The sequence below is a fragment of the Lycorma delicatula genome, chromosome 1 (genome assembly GCF_047948215.1).
Source record: "Lycorma delicatula isolate Av1 chromosome 1, ASM4794821v1, whole genome shotgun sequence".
Taxonomy (NCBI): Eukaryota; Metazoa; Arthropoda; class Insecta; order Hemiptera; family Fulgoridae; genus Lycorma; species Lycorma delicatula.
Genome location: NC_134455.1, coordinates 64,070,164 through 64,093,492, shown reverse-complemented (window position 1 = coordinate 64,093,492; position 23,329 = coordinate 64,070,164). Strand labels below are relative to the sequence as shown.

Below are 23,329 nucleotides of genomic sequence, written 5' to 3'. Positions count from 1 at the left end.
AAAAATAAAACGAAGATACATTTTTTCCTTAAATTCATTGTTTTTTTTTTTGTTTTTTTGAAGCTGTCATCTATGTAAAAATCTTAAAAGCACTGGTTGATTTGTATTTCTTTATTTTTGTCGATGATGCCATTATGATGAATATTGATACTCTAAAAAAATAAATACATTATGTAAAAATAAATAAAAATGTTAATAAATAAATAACATTCATATAAATAAATTAATATAACATATTTTGTTAAAATTAATAGTTTATAACATATTTTCAGAAAACCCCATTTTTTTCTCTTAAAATTGTATAAAAGCATATTCACTACTAGTTTCCAGAACCTTGGTGAATAAAACAAAAAAAAAACCTCAATGACCTTCAATTATTTTGTTATTAAATACATAATCAGACTACCTAATTGATGGTACTAATCACATAATGAAAGCGATGACAATTTTAACGTTATAATTTTTTTAATTTTTATCTTAGTTGACTTTAAAGGATTAAAGTTTCAGAATAAGAATAAAAGTGTAAAAATAACCAAAATACTGAACTGGCCCAAATACTTATAGATGACAATATATTAAAAATAAAGTGCTGGATGGATAATTTACATTAAACATTATTTATAAGTTATTATATAAATGCTACTAATTATATTTATACATGTATATTTTAATAGAAATGTTAGTATATTTCTGCCTTGAATGAAATAAAAAGGTACTATTTTTTTATGAAAAAGATTTTTCAAAATTAAAACTAAGGTAAAACTGAACAGAAAGAAATTAACTCAAAATAAAATTAAGTTTGTAAATAGGAGAAAAGTAAAATTTTAAAACACCTTATCAATACATCAAATTTGTTTTAATATTAATGTAGTTCTTTTCCAAATAGTATAAATATAGCCATCCATACAAAATAAAAAAATATCATAAAAGCTAAATACATAACAAATTTATTTAACATTAATATATAAATTTCTACTAGTTTATTTTAACAGAGACCACTTCAGCTGTTCTTTAGCTGAATGATAAACTTGAGAAACTGTTTGTTCACCAAGTGGAATATCTTCAGAACGAAGAGCAACTCGTTGAAAAACAGCTCTAGGATCTGATTCCAAAATTATACCATTATCACAAATTTCATCAACAGTTAACATAATAATATCAAGATTTTCCATCAAAAATCTTTTTTCAACATTTTTACGTAAAACAAGGCAAAGAGATTCTTGTAGACATTTTAATACACTCAATAATAACAGTTCATTTTCATGAGAACTACCGAAGACAAATAAAAACAGATCTATACTCGACTGGTAAAGGCACGTGAAACCATCCAAAGCAATTATTTCGCTTTTTGAATGGCTGGCTCGTTTAAAAAGTTTTTTCTCAAATGCTCTCTGATCCTTTGTAGTTTGAAGTTGTGATTGGTCATAGTATTTGGAAATAATATGATTGCCATCATTATCCAATATACCCATTCCTTTCACTAGATACAGAGTAGGTTCCAATAAATCTCCCACATTATGAAAGACCATTTTCAATCAGTGATCTGAAAAAATACACAAATAAAACTTAACTTGATGGAAAAAATTACTCTCACACTAATATTTTTAATACATACAACTTTCAGTAACACAATTAAAATTGATAACTATATGATATGATATGATAGTTACTATAACTATATGATATGATAGTTATATAACTATGGATGAAATAATATATATCATATAGTTATGAATTTTAACTGTGTATTAAATAAAACCACAATTATTTAATGCAAAATTTTAATCATATATTACATAAAATTATTATTTTTCAATTTAAGTTATTTCATTATTGAAAAACAAATTATATACATTATATATAATTCTGCCCTTCAACTGAAACCTTATACAAAGATGTCATTTAAAAACTAAGTTATCCATTAGTAAGTCTAATTAACTGCAGTTAACAACCCTGCTGGTACTTTTCGATGTGTGTTCAATAATTTTATGTTCAATAACATGACTAAACAAGTAACAAGAAAAAAAGGGCATTAAAAAAAAAGTAACAAGAATTTTTTAATTCTGTACACTATGTTTTTTTCAATTTGAGTTCATATTTTTCTTACACAATAGCAGCACTGTCTATAATGTATTTCAAAATCTTTGCCTAACTGATGAGTAGTTGCCAAAATTTTACGAGTGGTACAAAGGTTTCAGGAAGGCCAAGAAGAAGATGACAAAAGGGTTGATCATCCTATCCAACAACCAATGTAAATATTGACAAAATAAAGGTTATTGTGATCAATAACTGTTGAAATACTATTAGAGAAGTTGCTGAAGAGGAGGTATTACTTATAGTTCATGTAAAACAATTTTGACTGACATTTTGGGTACAGTAAAAAAAATTTGTTCAAACACTGCTGAATTTTCAACAAAAGCTACATGCAAAAATATCACAGAACTCAGAATTACTCAAACATCATAACAGGTGATGAAACATGGGTGTATGGTTATGATATTAAAATGAAAGTCCAGTCATTCTAATGGACACTTCCTAAAGAACCAAGACTGAAAAAAAGTTGACTCTGAGTTTGATTCTAATGATAATTACAGTTAGTATATGGTTTATTCCTCTCTTCACAAAACTCTAACCTTCCTACAGTACTGATAACGTAGCATGTACTTTGACCTTGCATGGGTTACCCAATGTCTGAACAAGCTTTCCAACAGTTAGATCTTGTGTTTTCCTGATTATAAGGATATCTTGATGGTATATTAAAAATATGAACAAAATTGAAGTTGATCAAGCAATTGCTGAGAATTACCTGAAGATACAATTTTAAAATTTCTACATTTAACAAATTTCTTTCATTTTTTTACTTTTATAATTCAGGTGGTAAATATTAAGTTTATTATAAAAAATAAAATAACTTTTCCATGATTCAGTAGTCATATGCAATAGTATATTAACTATGACAAAAAACATTGGTCAACAAAATTTAATTTTTTTTTCTTACATGAGGGTGAATAGCCGATTCTTACAGTATTTTTTTATGCTGATTTCATATATGTTAATAGAATTTTTCTATCGGACTCAGTTTTTCTGTAATTGAAATTTCTTTTGAAACAAAAAACATTTGGTGAATGTAATATGACAATATAATACACACATTCAGTACTCACCTAAAATCTATTTCTTTTGATTTTCTGCTGTAATTTTCTGTAGGTAGATCCCTCTTTGGATTCCAACAGTAGTCAACTAACATTTTTGGTTCCAGTTTCCCTCGTATCGTGTTTCCATTGTAGATATCTCCTCGTGAAAGCGTTCTTCATGTTCATCACTGGTAGTGCCAAGATTGTTAGGGAAAAAATCCAAATTTGAATTTAAGAAATGAATTTTGAATGACATGTTACACCCAAATTGTTTGTAGTTTTGAAGGAGTTCACTCACAAATTCTCTGTAGTTACTGGCCTTATGGTTTCCAAGGAAGTTGTTTACCACATTTTGAAATGATTTCCTTGTAGCAACCTCCAAATCACAAACATTCTTCAAACGTCAGATCACTCAGTTTTCTTATTTGTGGTCCAACAAATATACCTTCCTTTATTTTAGCATCACTTATACTAGGGATTTGTTTTTTAGAAACTGAAACCCTGCACCATTATAATAAATTGCTTTAACAAAATTTTTGAATAAGCCTAGCTTAACGTGTAGTGGCGGAAGATGCATTTTTTCTGGTTTTACTAATGCTTGACTAACAACATTCTTCTCTCCTGCAGTTAGTACCTCTCTCTTTGGCCACTGCTCTTTTATGTAATGGTTTTTCCTATCCCTGCTGTCCCACTCGCACAAAAAGTAACAGAACTTAAGAGTATCCAAGTTGCAGTCCACGTAAAAGTGCTACTACGTTTAGATATCCATAAATATTTCTCATACTGAATCCTGCGTAATACAACTTTTATATTTTCGTATGACTCCTTCATGTGAACAGTGTACGCTAATGGTATTGAAGGATATTTACTTCCAATGTGAAGCAGAACAGCTTTCAAAGTATATAAAAGTTGAATAGCTTTGAGAAGTCGATAAAAAGTCGCTATTCGTCAGTAAGGTGCATTGTCCCAAAGCTTCCAGAAAAGAGTCCACTAAGTTTTTATACTGAGAGAAAAAAATTCTGACTGTCTGTCATGGAAAGCATTTATTTTAATGTTTGGTTGTAAAATATGCCATCCTTTCAGTCAATGTTAGTATTTCTGCTTGATTCTTTGATCAATTTAGATCACGAACCAGATAATTTAATTCTGACTGATTAATTAAATGGGGTTCAGTGTATCTATTTTCTAGAAAGTTTAGATCTCTTTCTTGATACGTCAGGACAAGGTTCTACATTTTCCATCTTCATCAACTGGAATTGGCTCCTGGCTATGTGGCACTGGCCACATGGCAGAGGGAATATCAGGGTGTTTAACAGTACATCTAATTTTAGCTGTTAATGCAGATATCTTTATTATATAAAAATAACAGTCTATGGTATGATATTTTGCTTCTCTCCAAACCATTGGAATTACAAATGGCATGTGACGAGATCCATTTAGCCAATCAGTCAACGATGTTGCACGAGAAGCACAGCAAATATGAGTAGCCCAAGATTTATCCTGATTACCTAATTTACATCCAAAATACAGTTTGTATGACTTTTTTAATCAGTGGAATTATATTTCTTTTCTGAGACTTCAACGTTACCGCACCACAAATGTAGCAGAAATTGTTTGGATGATTAATGTAACTGCGAGGCATTGTTAATACATTACAATAACTAATACTGTTTAAAAAGAAACTCTTTATAAACATACTAATTTAATAAACACTCACTCAAATATGAAAGCCAGCAACAAAACTGAATATTACACACACAAGAACTTGCACTTGAATGAGAATTAAAAATATTTCTCTAGGCTGCACGATAGTTTATAAGTAAATATAATAACAGAAATAACTAATGAATGGATGATATGTTTATAATAATTGATGAAAATAGGAAGAATGGGTCACATTCTTGTTCATTTTAATTTGTGTGTAAATAATAAACATGATGACTAATGTCTAACAAATCAATGTGACAATCATTAAGGGAATAAATAAACAAAAGATATTTAGCTGATAAATAAGATAATAAAATGCGTTCACAAAATGCTATGCTTATGGAGTTGATGAGTGATACTACCTGAAAATAAGAATGGTAGTTACAAAAAAACTGAGCCTGATAAAAGAATTCTGATTTCATATTTGAAATTGGCATGAATGATACAATAAAAATCAGTTATTCACTCTCATTTAACAAAATCACTGTTGATCAGTGTAATTATGCACTTTAAAAATGAATTATTATTAGTTATAATTAAAGTGGTTTTTTGGAATCCAACAGCAAATTAAAAAAAAAAATTAACTTAATACTTGTAAAATAGCTTGTTTTTGAATGCTTAATTAAAAATAACTGCTTACAATTATAATCTAACCAAACTTACTTATGCTCAGCAACCTTGACTAGCGGGCGTAGGTTAAGTTTGGTTAAATTATAATTTTTCTGCAAATTGTAAAATTGAAAAAAGTGAAAATTATGTAAGCATACTTTAAAAAAAAAAAATTAAAAAAGTGGCCGTTGGATTCCAAAAAAGAATCATGATTACTGTTAACATTTTAAAAATTATATGCAAGAAATAAGTAATATCCTGACTTTAAATGGTCAAACCTTACACATACAAATTACTCAATAAACTGATGGCACATAACTTAAATTTGATATTAGCATCCAAATGAAATATTTTTTTTAATTTAAATTACAATATTGTAAAAGTACTGACAATGTGTTTTTTCAGTGAAATAGCTGCCTTAACTTCAAAACCAATTTTTTTTTACATTCAGCAGTAAATAAAATCTACTGTAAATGTAAGATAGAAATTCTACTAACCAAACATTGAATTTAAAACGTTTTTCACGTTAAAAATCATTTCATTATGTCATGCTTCATAATAAATACCTCCATAATACGTTGAAATTAAAAAAAATGTAAAACAGTTAATAACACAACTTAATAACTACGTCAACACATTCTTAAAAATCTCAGGTTTGATATAGACACATGAATGGCACACGACCACGGAACGACGTAAAATCATTAATCACAACATAGGTCGTAAAATCAATGTTACGATATGAAAAAAAGACAAATATTACAAATAAAGCAAACGTTAAAATACATACGTAATTTTATACACTCTTCAAATCGTTAAACCATTCATTTTCAATTACAATCATCAAATTGAGGTTATACATAACGAAAATTCAGGACATTCAAAACTGTACGTAGGTAATTAAAGTAATTACTGAAGTCATGACTATCATACTTTACGTATGTAATAACTTAGCTTTTAATTCCATTATAAAAGTAAAATTTAAAAAAACACAAACCTCAAAAAAGCAAGACGAAAGAAAAAATAAAACTTAATCACTAACAAATGACGATGAGTGCGCCACAATCAGTAGTAGAAATGATAAATTACAATTTTAATTATATAAAATTTTCTGGTTTCTTATATAATAGCTGGTAAAATTCAACACTATGTAAAACGAAATTATTTCTGTCGCCCAGAGATATACGTCCCTTTTTACGGTAAAGTTTTAAAATTCAGTATTTTCTCATTTTTGAATACGTATTTTTTCTCTACCATAAAATTTACTGAAAAAAACTTAATTACTCTACATTAACATATGCTAATAAAATTTAATATAATTTTCAATTATTTAATTAAAAAATAGGCTTAATGTTCTTTGACCTCTAAATGAGTTTAAATTTTTCCAAAACCGTGTCCGCAATCTTTGAAGGAAAACTGACTTGAAAATGTTTAATTTTATTCAGTAAAAAAAAAAAAAAAAAACAAATTATAAGTAAAAATACTAATAAAATATTAATTTTACGTGCAAGAGTAAATATAAAGAAAAAATAATTCGATAATTAACATGCTTATATAAAATTAGTAAATGTAATATAAATTTGTTCTATATATGTACACTTCATATAAACCAATGCCATTATTAAGTCGGCCGCCGTGGCGCCAGTGGGAGCGTCTCGGTCTTTCATAAAGAGGTCCCGGATTCCAATCCCGGTCAGCCGTGGCATTTTCACACTCGCTGTTAATCATTCGTCTCATCCTCTGAAGCAGTACCTAACGGTGGGGATCTGTAGGTTAAACAAAAAAATACCGACCTGATTCTACAAGACTACACTTTATTTATATAAATACTTTTCATCCTCTGAAGTAATACCGTATAAGGTGTTTAATATATTTTTTTAAATTCGGTACGGAGGCTAAACAGAAAAAGAAAGCTCCATTCAAGTACCACGTAAGTATGATAATGTACGAATTTTGGCGCTGATTCAAAAAAGTGTCTAAGAAATTATTTAGTGTTTCCACAAAATTATTTCTTACTTTTAGCACATTTTGATGTTGGTTCCGTTTTTTTTTTCTGTGTCTGAATAACGAGAAGTTATTCGGTGGAGTTAATGTGCTCCTTTCCTTTTTGGTGATAAAATGTAATTGCCACCAGTCAAAGGCCATTGGTGTTTTGCTCAACCTACTTGGTGTGAAGCAGAAATAAATTGTGGCATCAGTTTTAATTTTGTGAGCTAACAATAAATATGCAGCAAATAAATGATATGGAGTTCATTAATTTATATTAAATAACTTGCGTTTTGGCAAAGTTAAAACTAGCCAATTGGATTTGTTTTGCAAAAGGAACCCATACCTTTAACAGACGAATTTGCAGGTGAAAATGATGTAACAATATTCCCAACTATGAAATTAGTTGATGAATAAATCATAGTGTGACTGAAATGATATAAAAAACAAATAAGAGTTTATATTATTAATACTTAACACGTGTACTATTGATGAATCATGAGAAGCTGCATCACCTGGGAATGTTATTCTGTAGATATCAATAACTGTGGTGGCTTGTTGTATAAGGTACAATTGACAGAGGATTCAAGAGTTCTGTTAAGGGGTAATATATTCATTTCTGATGGGACTATGGTAATTGCAAAGAAATTCAAGTGGCCTGCCCTACAAAGGGACCAGCTGGAAAGGGGTGAGCTACCAAAAAGCTCTGATAATAAAATTCTATGACAAAACAATAGGTACAAAAATGAAAGATGAAGGTGGTTGTCTACCTATTACACCAGTAAGTAAAATGTATCAAGCCACTAAAGGATATGAAGATGTAGAAAGACATAAGCTACCTTTAATTTTAAATTGGGCTGTAACAGTAAACAAATTGCAAAACACAACATTAAATAGAACTGTAACAGATTCGGAGAAAAAAGTAGCACAAACTTGTTCTTTACGAAAGGACAAGTTTATGTTGCAACAAATTGAATCAGAAGCTTAGATAGTTTAGCTTTGAATGATTTAGATCAGTGGCGACTTGTAGTTAAAATTAGTGGGACTGTTGCTCCAGAAAATTTTTTCTGGGCCTTTTCAAGAGCATGGATAAAGTTTTCTGTAAAATAAATGAACCAAAAAAAATGAATCAAACAGAATAGCTAGATGCAGGATAATAATCCAATTCCACACTTTATCACATTCAAGAATATGGTACATGGTTTTTAAGACCATTGTGCTTAAAAGCCTTATTCAGTTTAACCAAATAAATAATAAACTGTTAATACATATAATACTTTTTAGTATTATTAGATAACTTAAGCTAATTAATAGCTTAAAAACACTATAGTCCAGTGATACTTAATTTAAATTTCTATGTATACAAGTACATAATTAGTTTTTACTCATTATCTTCTCTTTTGCCCTTCCAGCATGTTTTTGAACAGATTTGGCAATCAAAGAGCCCTTGCTTTCTGCCTTCTTCTGATCACTACTGAAAAAACAACTAAACCACTTTCATATTCCTTCCACCAACTAAACTAGAAAAGGGAACAAACAAGGAACATTCCATACACACATGGAGTAACCTCCAAAAAAAACTTACCTTCCACCAACACACCAGGGTTGGCACTGCAGGAGCAGCAGTTCTTTCTCTCCCTCGCAGCTTCCTATGTGCGCATGTGCACAACAGCCAAATACCATGCCGCTGGAACTGTGAAGTGCACATTTCTATATAAAGATTTTTGTATCTTTTTCATAAACTGGGGGATGGCTACTGACATTAAGCTTAAGGATTATATATTGTATAAGTATAAAGAAAGAGTTAAAGAAAAAATGACTATTTATATTAAATGTTATCAACAATATCAAGTGGGAATAGAGAATGCTACAGTTCTACAGTGCCTATAAGTGAGCCGTCGCTGTTTACATCCACGTAAATTACTGAAGAGCCCACACTATAAAAGAGCACTTGCTGAGACAGAAAGATTGAAAAACCTTGCACAGGATTGAATAATATGCTACACTTTGCTCAAGGTGTTGACACATTGATTACTAATGACATATCAACAGTATTACGAGTATTATGAAGAAATTTAGTTGTCTGACCTTGCAAGAGACTGCAAAAGACCATGTGATGTGATGCTTGCATATAGAATTACAAGATTCTTACTGACTCTAACGATGCTGTATATTATATATAATGTATAATGGGTCTGAAAGGTCTGAAGATGAGATATTTCAATTTTTTGATGATTTTAATAATGATGCTATATATCTTGTGCAGAAACACACATTACCCACCCAACAGAAGACCAAATAACATCATCTAAAGTGACACATACATACAGAATATCAGGATTCTCACTGTCCCTACCTATCGGCCGGATGGTGAAAAAATTATTTTTGTCAATTTTGAGACCAATTTTTTGCGTCTAAAATACATCATGGTACCACCACAAAAAGCAGCTGTGTTGATTGTAACAAGATTTATTTCAGTCAGATTAATAGAAAAAAAGTTATATGTGAACAATCATAAAAAAATATATGGGTTGAATAAATAATCTCCTTTTTCAAAATCTGTTAATAATAAAAAACAGTTTAAAACAGCAAAGTACTGTACTAATGTAATATAAAACAGTAAAATTCCATTCAGTAATTATAATGAAATTTAAAATCACAAAATGTCTTTTTAACAAAAAAATACAGTTTAACTAAAAGTGTAACCAGAAAATATTACACAAAACAACAAAAAATTGTCTTATATTGATTGACTAAATGCAATGCAAAATTTTTGTATGTATTAGAAATAAACTTTTTGATCTGAAATAAAATCATAATACTGTAATAAGTTTATGAAAAATGTTATATACTATTCTTGTAAAAAGAATTTTTATTAATTCACAACTTAAAGAAGTTAATAACTCTACAACAAAAATAAACATTAAAAAAACAAAAACATCCCACACTTTGATTTAAAAAATAATGAGAACAATTAGGAATAAATTTTTTAAACTACAAGTAAACTACAGTTTAAAAATATAAATAAGTAATTTTATGTCTTTATCATTTGGTTCTTTACAGTAATCTTCCACATCATTTTGATTCTAAACATTCTGGTGAAAATGATGATTCTCTGGTAAAAACTGAAGGAGAGACAATTTTTCATTGTACTGTAGCATTGAAATTGATTCTGGATTGTTCCTATTACTAACAAGAGGACCTGGAAATATTATTTCATTTTTCTTAAATTAATTTCCATAAAATCTAAACCTGCATCATTTCTGTATTTGAAAAATAATGTTCCAATATTCTCTTGCTCTGCTTGAAGATAAACAGATTTTCTATAAACAGAGCATGAATTCGGCTTATCATAGAGCGATTTGAAATTTTTGAAGTTATTCAGTTCTATATTGCATACAATACATTTTTTTTTAACACTGGCAAACTAACAGCTGCCAATCCTTTAGTGTCAGTATCATTAAAGAATCGATTTCTTTTTGTGTCCTTTCAATTAGTGGATAGATATTGTCAGCCTACATGTGGACATGTGCTCTCAAAAAAAAAAACTTGTGGTTAATAAACTTCACCTGTGGATAGTTATGTAAAATATAAAAGAAGCACATCACAACTATCAGACTATAAAGTTATTTTCTCAGTGGTTGAGTTGAGATCAGCCCACTTTACAATAGCTGAAGCTATTTCATTTCCTCCACATCCTGCCTTAGTTTCATCCCACATTATACAATATGCAGTCCCATTTAAACTATCATACAAGTTTTCATGAGTAACTGAATGTTCACAACTTTGTTTTTTAAAAACTTAACATAGTTGTTAATTGTCAAACAGGGAGACATTTCTACAAATCGGCAGTCAGGGATTTATGAGTCTGACTGATTTTTGTAGCATGTGTATCAATAGATTTCAGTGTATATCTTTGTTCTACATGTGAAAGGTGTTAATCATAACTCTCTTGAATTGATTTCTTTTCAGTTGGATTTAAATCCCTCTTCAGTTTTGGTACAAAGGAATCGCGTACATTAGATGTTCCTGTAGTTGAATTTTGTGTTAAAAATATCAGTATGTCGCTACTTCTTTGCTACAATTCTTTTATCTATTTCATTTTCATCAAAAATCTTTAAATACAAACTTAGAACCTCTTTGCTTTACCCACAAGAAGTGATTTACATATTTTGGAACCAAATTTATATTCTGAATTACTGTGTTTGGAGTTTTCTTAGTTGACATGTGCTGTCCTCATTGATCTACTTCAAACAATCTGCCAGGGCCTTGTTTTTTAATTGCATTAATAACTGTGCTAGATGTGTTCAAAAACATAAATTTAAAAACCCTTACTTTGGCTTCATTAATTTTAAAAGTACAAAGAATTGAATTTTCTTTAGGTTTTGTATTATCCTTTATCCTACTTCATTCCTTGAGTTTAATTTTGATACGTGATAATATGAATTGTCTTTTAAGGTCATGCCTTTTATTGGAACACCAGTATAAATAAATAATTTCTTTTCTTTCATTCTTTGAAATTTTTTATATCATTCACACAAGCATACAATTTTATTTCTTTTGCAGGAACATTCTTATTTACCCTTTTTTCTTATGTTGATTTCATCAGCTAAGTGATTTTTTCATATATTACAAACCCATTTTTTAGAGTTCCTCTGGTGTTTTTTGCCTTGCTGTTAAATCATAGATTTCTTTAATAGCTTTCATTGAGATTTATATGTGTCATGTTCTGATTCTGAACTACTACCAGAAAATGATTTATTTCTTTTTTTTAAATACAAAAAGTCTAGGGTTATTAATGCTAACTAAAACTGTATACAACAAAAACATTCAGTAAAATTCTAAAAAAATTAATCAATTAAAATTAATTAGAGTAACAGTTCAAGAAGACCTACAATGTTTGACATGTGCTTATGTACTAAATAAGAGTATGGTAGTTCTATATTGAAATATAGTTAAAAGAAGAGACAGACTTATAGGCCACATACTAAGGCATCCTGGAATAGTCGCTTTAATTTTGGAAGGACAGGTAGAAGGGAAAAATTGTGTAGGCAGGCCACGTTTGGAATATGTAAAACAAATTGTTAGGGATGTAGGATGTAGAGGGTATACTGAAATGAAACGACTAGCACTAGATAGGGAATCTTGGAGAGCTGCATCAAACCAGTCAAATGACTGAAGACAAAAAAAAAAAAAATTGAAAACTTGGAAATATTATTTTGACTATTTTAACTGGTCACAATGTATGTTTAACTGTGTCTGTTAAAAAATGATGTCATAATGTGGCTTATTTTTTAGAACTGTAACACTCCAAATATAAACCATAATAATATTAATCAAAAGCACACAAAACTAAATGCACAGAAGTGTGCAGAAATATTATTCTGTTTAGATGTAGTGTTGTTTACATCTATAAAAACAGTACATGGTGTTGATTTAAAAGTACCATTGTACACAATCAGATTTGAAGAAAGTGTTGTATACCACTGGAAAGAGCAGAGGATGTACTACAAGGTGCATTCATAATCTCATTTTTGACAAAAGTGGACATGGTGTCCTTTACATCTGGGCTACAAATTTAATTTCATGCGATTAGTATTATTTGTAAATTAATAAATTATTTTCCATTTAAAACATGCTAGTTTATAATGAAACACAATTATACTTTCTAATTAGTTTTCACTTAAGTCAAATATTTTCTAGTTTGATACATGGTAAAGCAAAATATAAATTTTATTCTAATCAGTGCACAATAATAGATCATTTAGATCAGCGGTTCTCAAACTGTGGTATGCACACCACTGGTGGTTTACAGAGCTTCTCAAGATGGTGCACAAACACAACAGTAAAAAAACAAATATTATAATACAAAATTATTAGTACAACAGATATTTATTATTATTAATATAGTGGTTCAGTGGTTCTCAATTTTTTCCTTTTCCCTTTAGTTGAGGAAATTATTTGTATACAGCAACAATAAGAATATCAGTTATTCGCTAGCAAGAATGAGCATACAACATTGGTGAATTTTTAATGTCAGAGCGAACATGTTGTCTGTAGCACATGTAGGAACAAGTTACTTAATGGTAACTATAAAAGGAATGCCCTACTTTCCTCCAGTACCTAAACTGGTAGAAAATTGTTTTCCTACAGGCAGTTGGTTACAGTTGTTTAAATACTCTGTGATAATCTGATCTGAAAATATTGTTATTGTGTAACATTTTCATTTGATAAAATTGTAGTGCTAGTGTTGACATACATATCTTGAAAGAAATTTTTTTCTTATGTACATACTTATTTAAGTATTTTGCTTGAATAAATTTAGTTTAGTTGACATAAAATATAAGATTGACATGGATAAGTGACTTAATAGAATAATGACAGACAAAACATTGTCAGTTAATAACCCTGTACTATCAGGCTTTACATCAGAACAGAATTTGCAGTGAGTTGACATTTTTTTCCTATTCAGTTATGAAAAGTAATGAGAAAATATGATCCTGAGTACATTAATAATGGATTTACAGTCATGGATGTAAACAACAAGCCATGACTTCGTTTAATTTGCTTTGAAATTTTTTCAAACCAAAACTTGAAACTCTCATTATTAAAATGTCATCTTAGTAATAAAATTGAATTTTAGAAAAAATACATAAGGAATAATTCATCCAAATTTGTCAGAAAAATAATGTGCAAAAATAATTATTGTCTTTTACTCAAAAGCATTTGAGGAATCTTTCTTAGTGAGCTTAAGAACAGCATATATAATCAGTGAAGAGCTGTTGTCACTTGCTGCAAAAAATATACTGATTTGTATACTGGGTGAACATCAGCTAAAGAGCTAGGTATGATACCATTGTCAAGTGATAATACGCATTGCAGAATTGAAAGCATGACATTAAACGTTGAAGAGAATTTTATAGGTGATGTCAAATATAGTGATTTTTAGCCATACAGCTCAATGAGAGTACATTTGTAAGAAAGTATGCTCCACTTGTTGTTTACATGTGATATGTATTACAAATACAATTAAAGTGAATTTTCTATGTTATGATGAGCTATCAACACAAACTACCGTTGATAAACATTAAAAAACTGGATGACTTGTTTGCAAGAAGTAGACTGAACTGGAAACAATGTAATGCTTCTGTTGTGATGGTACTCGAGCTAAAACATTAAAATATGATTATGTTGCCACTAAAGTAAAATCCGTTACTAAAAATTGTATCCTTACTCATTTGTCCAGCTTCTGAACAATTTAAAGATGTTTTCCAGGAAGCCATCAAAGTTGTCGGTCAATTTTATTAAATGTTGGGGTTTAAACTCTAGCTTATTTTTGAAACTGTGTTCTGAAATGACCAGTGGTCACATTCTGCCCACACACTCTGCTAGAGATGGGATGACTTTCAATAGAATTAAGAATATAAAGAATAAAGAAATAAAGTTGGTTTTTTTTAATATTTGATCATTTGAGTCATCTCATCTCTGCTAAAGTAATAAAAAAGTACAGTTTTTTTGCAGTATCTACTTATTTTATAAAAAAAATTATGTATTACAATTTTTTTTATTTTTTACAAAAATATTTATTTACTTTACTAAGAAATGTTACATTATAGATTTCCTTATTAGATTAGATATTCCTTATTAGGTTTATTAGATTTTTTTTTTTTTTTTTTTATTATATATTTCCTTATTAGGTTAGATATTTTTTATTTAAGAAAAGAATATTTAAGTTTTTTTGGCAGAGATGAGATGACTTTCTAAAGGAAAAATACTAAGTAGGTTATTTGAGCTACATTCAGAGGCGCAGATGTTCCTACTGAACACCAATTTTGAATTGCATGATCAATTGCCAGATGAGCTGTGGATCATAACACTAGCCTACTTATCAGATTTTTTCATCGTGTCAATTTAAGTTTGCAAGGTAAAACAACAAACTGATTTTCAGTAGATGACAAAATAAAGGCATTTATCAAAAAATGTCAAATGATGAATATTTTAATTAAACTGCAGTCTCTTTCAAATTGAGAAATTTTGTGACAGTACACAAAAGTGAAATGAAAGATAATCAGTGATACAAAACGCCATTGCCTAATGCTTGATGAAACCTTTGAGTAATATTTTAAAGAAGACTATTCTAAATTCCTACAGATAAAAAATCCCTTCATACTGGATATCATTCCTAAAATCCTAACTAACGATGAAATAGATCTTTGATGAACTATCTTACAATAGAGGTTTGAAAATGAAATTTACTAAATTAGTACTGTGTGAATTTTGGCTAAAAGTTAAAAAGAATATCCATCACTGTCGAGAAAAGGATTATTATTTTTAATTACTTTCTCTATCACATATCTTTGTGCTGGATTTTCTGTTATGGTAACAGTAAAAAATTAAATTTTGTAATAAACTGAACCTTTATCCAGATTTGCATTTAAAAGTAAGTTCAACTGAACTGGATATCTCTTCACTTGTTTCAAGCATGCAGCACCATCCTTCTTGCTAAATTTTTAGTTTTCAAGAATATTGTAGTCACTGATGTAAGGAAATTTATAATGTAACATTTCTTTGTAAAGGAAATAAATGTTTTTTTAAAAAATAAAAACAATTGTAATACATAATTTTTTTATAAAATAAGTAGATACTGTAAAAAATAAACTGTAATTTTTTATTGCTTTACCATTTTGAGATACAGTTCTTATCACTATAGTAATGACATTTTATTTTGTCTGTTTCATGAAATACCAGGCAATGAAATACTTTACCAAAACCAACCTCCTTTGCAATCCCTGTTATTGTAGAATAGGAATTTTATATATCCTTTCATATATTCCAAATATCAGTGATATTAATCCGTGTCAAAACCATTCACGCAGCCATGCAGTATTTTTATTTCTCATAGACATCCAGGAAATTAAAGCTAGTACTTTGATTACAAAGAATAATCAGTAAGTGTTGATGAAATTCCTATACTATTATAAAAAAAGTCATAGATGGTGTTATTGTTCCTCTTAAAAATTAAAAAAATGGATCTTTCAACAATAAAGTACCACCCATCTACCTTATGACTTCTGTTGTTATTTTCCTCCTTAATTAATGTGGTTCTGCACATTATGCACAGTATCATAAATACAAAAGACATTTTACACACTTTTTTATAAATTTATAAAATTAAATGCTAATTTAATTAATAACCATATTGTTTAAAATCATTGAAAAAAATTATGATAAGAAGACCTTTAAAATTTTCTTACAATGTATAGCAGTGTGCAAAGGTGCAATTTCTACGACGACATGGATTCCAGCTTTTATTAAGTGAAACTTAAAAATGGTATTGATTCTGTAGCACACGGTTGAAGGCACAAAGCTATGAAATAAAGAGTTAGAAGAAAAAAAGCATATAAGTAAGCAAAATATATGATTTTAACTTGTCATGTAAGTTAAAAAAAAATAATGCACAAAATTAATTTTAGACTATGCCTTAAATAATTTTTAGTTTACCTTGCAGACATTATTATCGTAATTACCTTTCATTCATAGAGTTATGAAGCATGATAAAGCAACTCATGCAATATAATAAATTTATATTGATTAAATTTGGTTCGATTATATTTATTCTTTTAGATTTATTTATTATATAAATTCACATGTGTATGTATGTATATATATATATATACATACCTGTAAGTATATATATATATATATATACTTATTTATTTATTTATATAAATTTATTACACAGTGCAGCATCAGTTACGCGACTATAACGTTCCGGAAAGTTTCCGCGTATAATGAACGCGGAAACTTGAAATTTACTATACTAAAATTAAATTACTTTACAATTAAATTAAAATTTGTTTTATGTTTTTGTACCACCATCAGCTTTCTCAAGAAATATTCCTACTAATGAAATGATTAAACAAAAAATTAATATGAGCTTTAATTTCAACTTAACCACTGAATTTGTTTTATTTAAGGTAGAAAAATAAAACTTTTTGAATCTTTATTATAATCATTATTATAATTAAATAGAGTTATAATTTTACTAGTATTAATTTAAAGATATCATATAGTAAAGTGGTGACTTTTAGTTCTGGTTCTCAGACCTTCTTCTTTCTTCTTCTTCTTTTTCCTGTTTAGCCTCCGGTAACTACCGTTTAGATAATTCTTCAGAGGATGAATGAGGATGATATGTATGAGTGTAAATGAAGTGTTAGTCTTGTACATTCTCAGTTCGACCATTCCTGAGATGTGTGGTTAATTGAAACCCAACCACCAAAGAACACCGGTATCCACGATCTAGTATTCAAATCCATGTAAAAATATCTGGCTTTACTAGGACTTGAACGCTGTAACTTTCGACTTCCAAATCAGCTGATTTGGGAAGACGCGTTAACCACTAGACCAACCCGTTGGGTTTCTGGGTCTCAGACCAGTGTCGAATAATCTAACTTGTATTCTCCTGAAATTATCTGTATCTGAAATAATTTTTTTTATGAATTTTGTACTTGAATGCAGTGGTACACTGTTTAAACAAATTTGGGTCTACTGATAAGAGTATTAGAATTCTCACTGGGGTACAACTAATACAAAATAACCCTGTAAAATACAGAAAGCCACGAAAAACATTGTTCGTTGGGCACAACACTTATCTACTGTGGGGGAGGACATTTTCAGAAGTTTATTTCATTATTTGTTAGTCGTTTGATTGTTTTATTTGTATTTTGTTTTTAAATATTTAATTTTTTTTTTTGTAATATTGAAAATTGTTTCCTTTACATAGTTAAAATATGCCATATAGTGATATGCTTTGTTTTCAATAAACTTTGAAATGTTTACGTTTGTATTTAGTTTCTATGGACTTTGTTCATGCCGTTTTATTCAGCAAATCCTCTACAAGTTTTGAGTGAAACATATATGTATTTTTTACCAAATTATTTACTGCACTAAAATAAAATTACTGTATGATTAAAATAAAACATATTTTACATATATGTTCTTTGAACCACCATCAGCTTTCTCAAAGAATATTCCTACTAATGTAATGATTAAACAAAAAAATTAATATGCGTATTAAAATTAATGTAAGCACGTTAAAAAGTTGATATTTTTATATTTATTTATTTATATTTTGAATAAGAAACTATCGTTCATCATCTCCATTGAACGATTTGCAAAATTTTAATTTAGCAATAAAAAGGAAATTCTGACTAACAATTGCTACATTTGTGTAAATGGAAGTCTTATAATTTTCATTAAGTAATCATGCTGATTAGAATAATCTAGAATGTTTTTAAGAATATAATTTTTTATGGTTAATGAAGAATTTTAAATTATCTTTCTTACGTTCGAAGAAAGGTAAAATAAAATAAATACAGAGTTATAATTCCTTCTCTCCGAATTGAACAATTTACAAAAGTTTGTTATGCAATTTAATCATGTGTATGTTAAATTGAAATGAAGGTCGTTTGTTTGAAGTGGTTACTTTTTATCAAGTAATTCATTTTAAGAACAGCAGTAGTTAGAAATAACACTCTTCAAACAACTAACGTTTAACTCGCTGAAGTATTTAATGTTATATTTTTTCTAAAATATAAAAATAAAATCTATACCAGATCCATTTACCTGAAGTTAATTGTTTTTTGCTTAAAAACAATCATATCAACGATTTAAGAGCTCTGTTTGATGTAGTATCGTGGTAACATTTAAAAAACCATTTCAAAATATTGTATAAAGTGTAATTAGTGTGCATAGTAGGTACAGTGCAGTACACTTACGTTTATCTTCAAACGGTCAAAGGGAAAAAACCTACTTTAGATACATTCATTGATAAATATTTTGTAGCGAACAAATATAAACACTCGTACGAATATAATAAAAGTCGACCGGAAAATATTGAGGCAATGAATAACCAGTAACATTAAGATTGCTTCTAGTGGTACGTGTTTCACAGCATCATTCAACATTGCTACTGCGAGTAGAAATCGGGCATTTAATTTTAGTATATGAAAACTCGATTACACTGAAAATAAGCACAAACAAAAAAGATTTTCTGTCATTGGCTATCATATTTTAATTGACAAATTATCTATTTAAACACATTTATATTTATCAGCAAAGGAGTAGCAATAATACTGAATATGAAACGGGAATTATTCATTATATTAAATGATTTTTAAACCTACATTTTTCCGCATGACTACAGAAAATTTTATTAAGTTGGAGCCGTTAGGCCGCTGCGCTCGTAACTGATGTATTATGTTTATTGTAGTTGGTTATGTCGTTAGATTATCAACTTAAGATATCCAGTTTTTATTATTTAAATTACATGTAATTTAAATAATAAAAAAACCTATTTCGTACAATTAAGAAAAATAAACTATACATGCATTATATAATAATCGCAATAATAATTTATTTATTTATATATTTCATATAATTGTAGAACATAGAGTTCCGTTAAGACATAAGTCTTATCAGCAGGTTCCCGTATTAACATAATTTGAATGCAAGTTATTTACACAGTGCATCACAAAAAAATACAATGAAAAATATACTTATAACCTTAGTAAATAGTTAAAATTTTATCAAATACTTAAGCTGATGTCAGAAAGTGAAAAAAATCTAAATAAAATTATCTAATAAAGTACGTGTAAACATCTAAATTCAGACTGTTCTTGTGTATTACAGATTACATATTATAATATAAAACACAAAAATAAATAATACGTAGATCACACATATGTAATAATTAATATTTTTATCAAATACTCAATTAAGCTGGCGGCGTCAGAAAGTAAAACAAATCTAAATAAAGTTAATTAAATATGATATTAATTTATAAAATCAAATTAAATAGATTCAGTAAAAAAAAATTAAATATTTTAAGCTTTAATTAATTTTTTTAAAAAAACTTTACGTAAAGGTAACTTTTAGTAAATATAAACATCTAACTGGCCTCCGTGGCGCGAGTGGTAGCGTTTCGGCCTTTCATCCGAAGGTCCCCGGTTTCCATTCCCGGTCACGTATGGCATTTTCACACGCTACAGAAATTATCATTCATCCATCCTCTGAAGCAATACCGAACAGTGGTCCCGAAGGTTAACAAAAAAAAAAAATTCTAAAAAATATTTTTATTTAAACTGTTCTTGTGTATTACAGTTTACATATTATAATAAAAAAACATAAATAAGGATTATAATACACGAATTTATATTTTAAACAAAATTTATAGTACATAAATACTAAAAATAAAATATTAAATAATATTATTTGTTATTAAATATTGAAATAATTATTATGTGTGGTACATAGATAATACAAAGACATAATTAATACAAAGTACAAAAAATATTTTATAATAAAAGGAGAAATAGCTATTAACAAATTCTTGCTAATAAATAATTGAAAACTTCTTTTTCAAATATTTTCTCTATCTATTTCTAATATATGTGAAGGCAATTTATTAAAATTGTCGGAATTTGGATTTTTAAAGTCTTCTTACCATATAGATTAAAATAATTTTGTACACGTACATTCTCTTATGTCGCAAATAAAAGGGTACATTGATTCCGGTTTACTAGATATTTATTGTTTTGGAAAAATAATTTACAAAGTGAGAGATAATGGTAACCTAAAGGGGTCAACGTATTACAATGATTATAGGAATAAAATTTGGGTCGTTTGACGAAAACTGTGAAACATCATTAAGCGCTCTTTTTTGAAGTATAGTTATAATTTTTAAATGCGAATCAGCTGCCAAATCCCTACCTCGACACTTAATCTTTGTAAAGATTTCATTAGAACTTTATACATTAGTAAATGAGTTTTAGCTGATAGAACATTTTTTTAAAGTAATAAATAGTATTCAGACAAGCTCTAATTTTACAAGAAAGTTTATTTAACTGACAATCCCATTTCAATTTATTGTTAACTATCACACCCAGGTATTTAACCTCATCGTTTACTGTCAGTCTATTACAAGTACGTGGCTGATTATTACTGATACTGAGTCTGAAGGGACAATTGCAATTAATATGAACAAGAAATCAGATTTGAAATGTACGAGCATTTTTTTTTTTTTTTTTGTTTATAACGAGTCGGTTACTACGAGACCACATTAGAAATTTACTAAAATCATCCTGTAATAAAGATTCTGCTGCATAAAGGTCTTTGTGTGCAACTAAAAGTACAGTACCATCAACATACATAAAAGCTAAACTGTGGGATAGATTATTTAAAATTTCATTAACATAAATTAGATACAAAATTGGGCCTAGGTGACTTCCTTGTGGTACTACAGAATTACTATTTATCGGATCACTAAGATTATTACCTATTTTAACAAAAAATTTTCTGTCACTCAAGTAACTTCGAAACCAGTCAAGGAGATGACCTACAATTCCTATTCTTTTTAAGAAATAAGCAGGATTTCATGACTGAGAGTATCAAAAGCTTTACTGAAGTCTACAAATACCGTAAGAACGTGACAATTTGAATTTAAAAAACGTTGTGCTGTAAGGTTGGAGTTGAAAATGGGTCTCACGACGGAGGAAAACGTATTGATTGTGGAATATTATTTTTGCTCGTACAGAAATGGCAATCAAGGCAGGCCGAGTTTGAAGTTAGTGGCGGAACAACATCGCGAACAATTTAATAAGGCGTCACCGAGCAACACAGCTATGCTGTTTATCGTTACGAAATTTCGTCGTACTGGTAGTGTATTGCATCAACGGAAGGGAAGGTCTGGTAACTACGTCCACAAATTAAAATTATGGTCGTATCCTCTATTAGGTTTTGGAGTCGCCTAAACGAAATCTTCGACGAACGTTCTTGAAAATGAACAAGCTATACGTCGTTTCGACGATTGTTTAAAGACAGGTGAATTTCGGCACCGAATTCAAGTCGGACAATAAAAATAATACAGAATAATAGCTCCAGTACTGTATATTTTGGCGAATATTGTATTTAGGGCGTTTCATTTTAATCGCCACAGGCGATTTTCTCGCAGAAAAATGATTTTGTCGTTTAACACAAAAAAATTACTTAAACAAAAGTTACTCAGATTGGGGAACCTCTTGGTAACCTTGGATTTGACCTGGACCTTATTTAAAAGTTAACACGATTTTTTCAAATGGAATAATCTATTTTTGACCGCGTCAATGAAAATAGCAGAAAATATTACATTCGAATTTGTAGTCAATATATGACCTTTAACCTTTTTTAAAGGTCATACGGCTAACCATCAGAGATCGTGTTATTCGATAGCGTAAAGGTATTTTTATGCTCTTTCTCATAGTTTGCGAGATAAATGGTCTAGAATATAAATATTTTAAAAAACGTGTAATTCGTATAACACTATCACCCGTATAACGCTATCTCTGATGGTTAGCCGTATGATCTTCAAAAGAGATCCAAGATAATGTGCGACTACATATTCCAATGTGTAAATTTTTCTGCTCTTTTCATTGGTGGGGTCAAAACTAGATCATTCCATTTGAAAAAATTGTGTTAACCTTGAAATAACGGTCAAGATCAAATTCAAGGTCACCTGAGGTGTCCCCCTTCAATTTGAGCAATATTTGTTTAGGCCATCTTCTTGTATACTGCGTGTTTTACGAATAAATCCCCTGGGTCGATTAGCGAGAGAGAGAGTGTGAGAGAGAGAGAACTTAAATTAAAATAAATTATAATTAATAATATACAGTACTAATTTATGAAGGTTTATGACAATATGGTTTAATTACATTTCAGACTATTTTTATACACTGCTTCATCTTTTAATAATTTAACTAAATACAGAAAAATATTGAATATTTTGTTTAATAGATTACAATTTTATTTACCATAATATCAGTGACTAATTTTTGAAAATAATATTATAATATTTCTTT

At 28.9% G+C, this 23,329-nt stretch overlaps 1 pseudogene; it reads right to left on the bottom strand.

Moving 5' to 3' along the window:
* Positions 1-834: 834 nt before the first annotated feature.
* LOC142319042 (coatomer subunit zeta-1 pseudogene) overlaps positions 835-23,329 on the bottom strand; it is an 89,427-nt pseudogene continuing 66,932 nt past the window's right edge.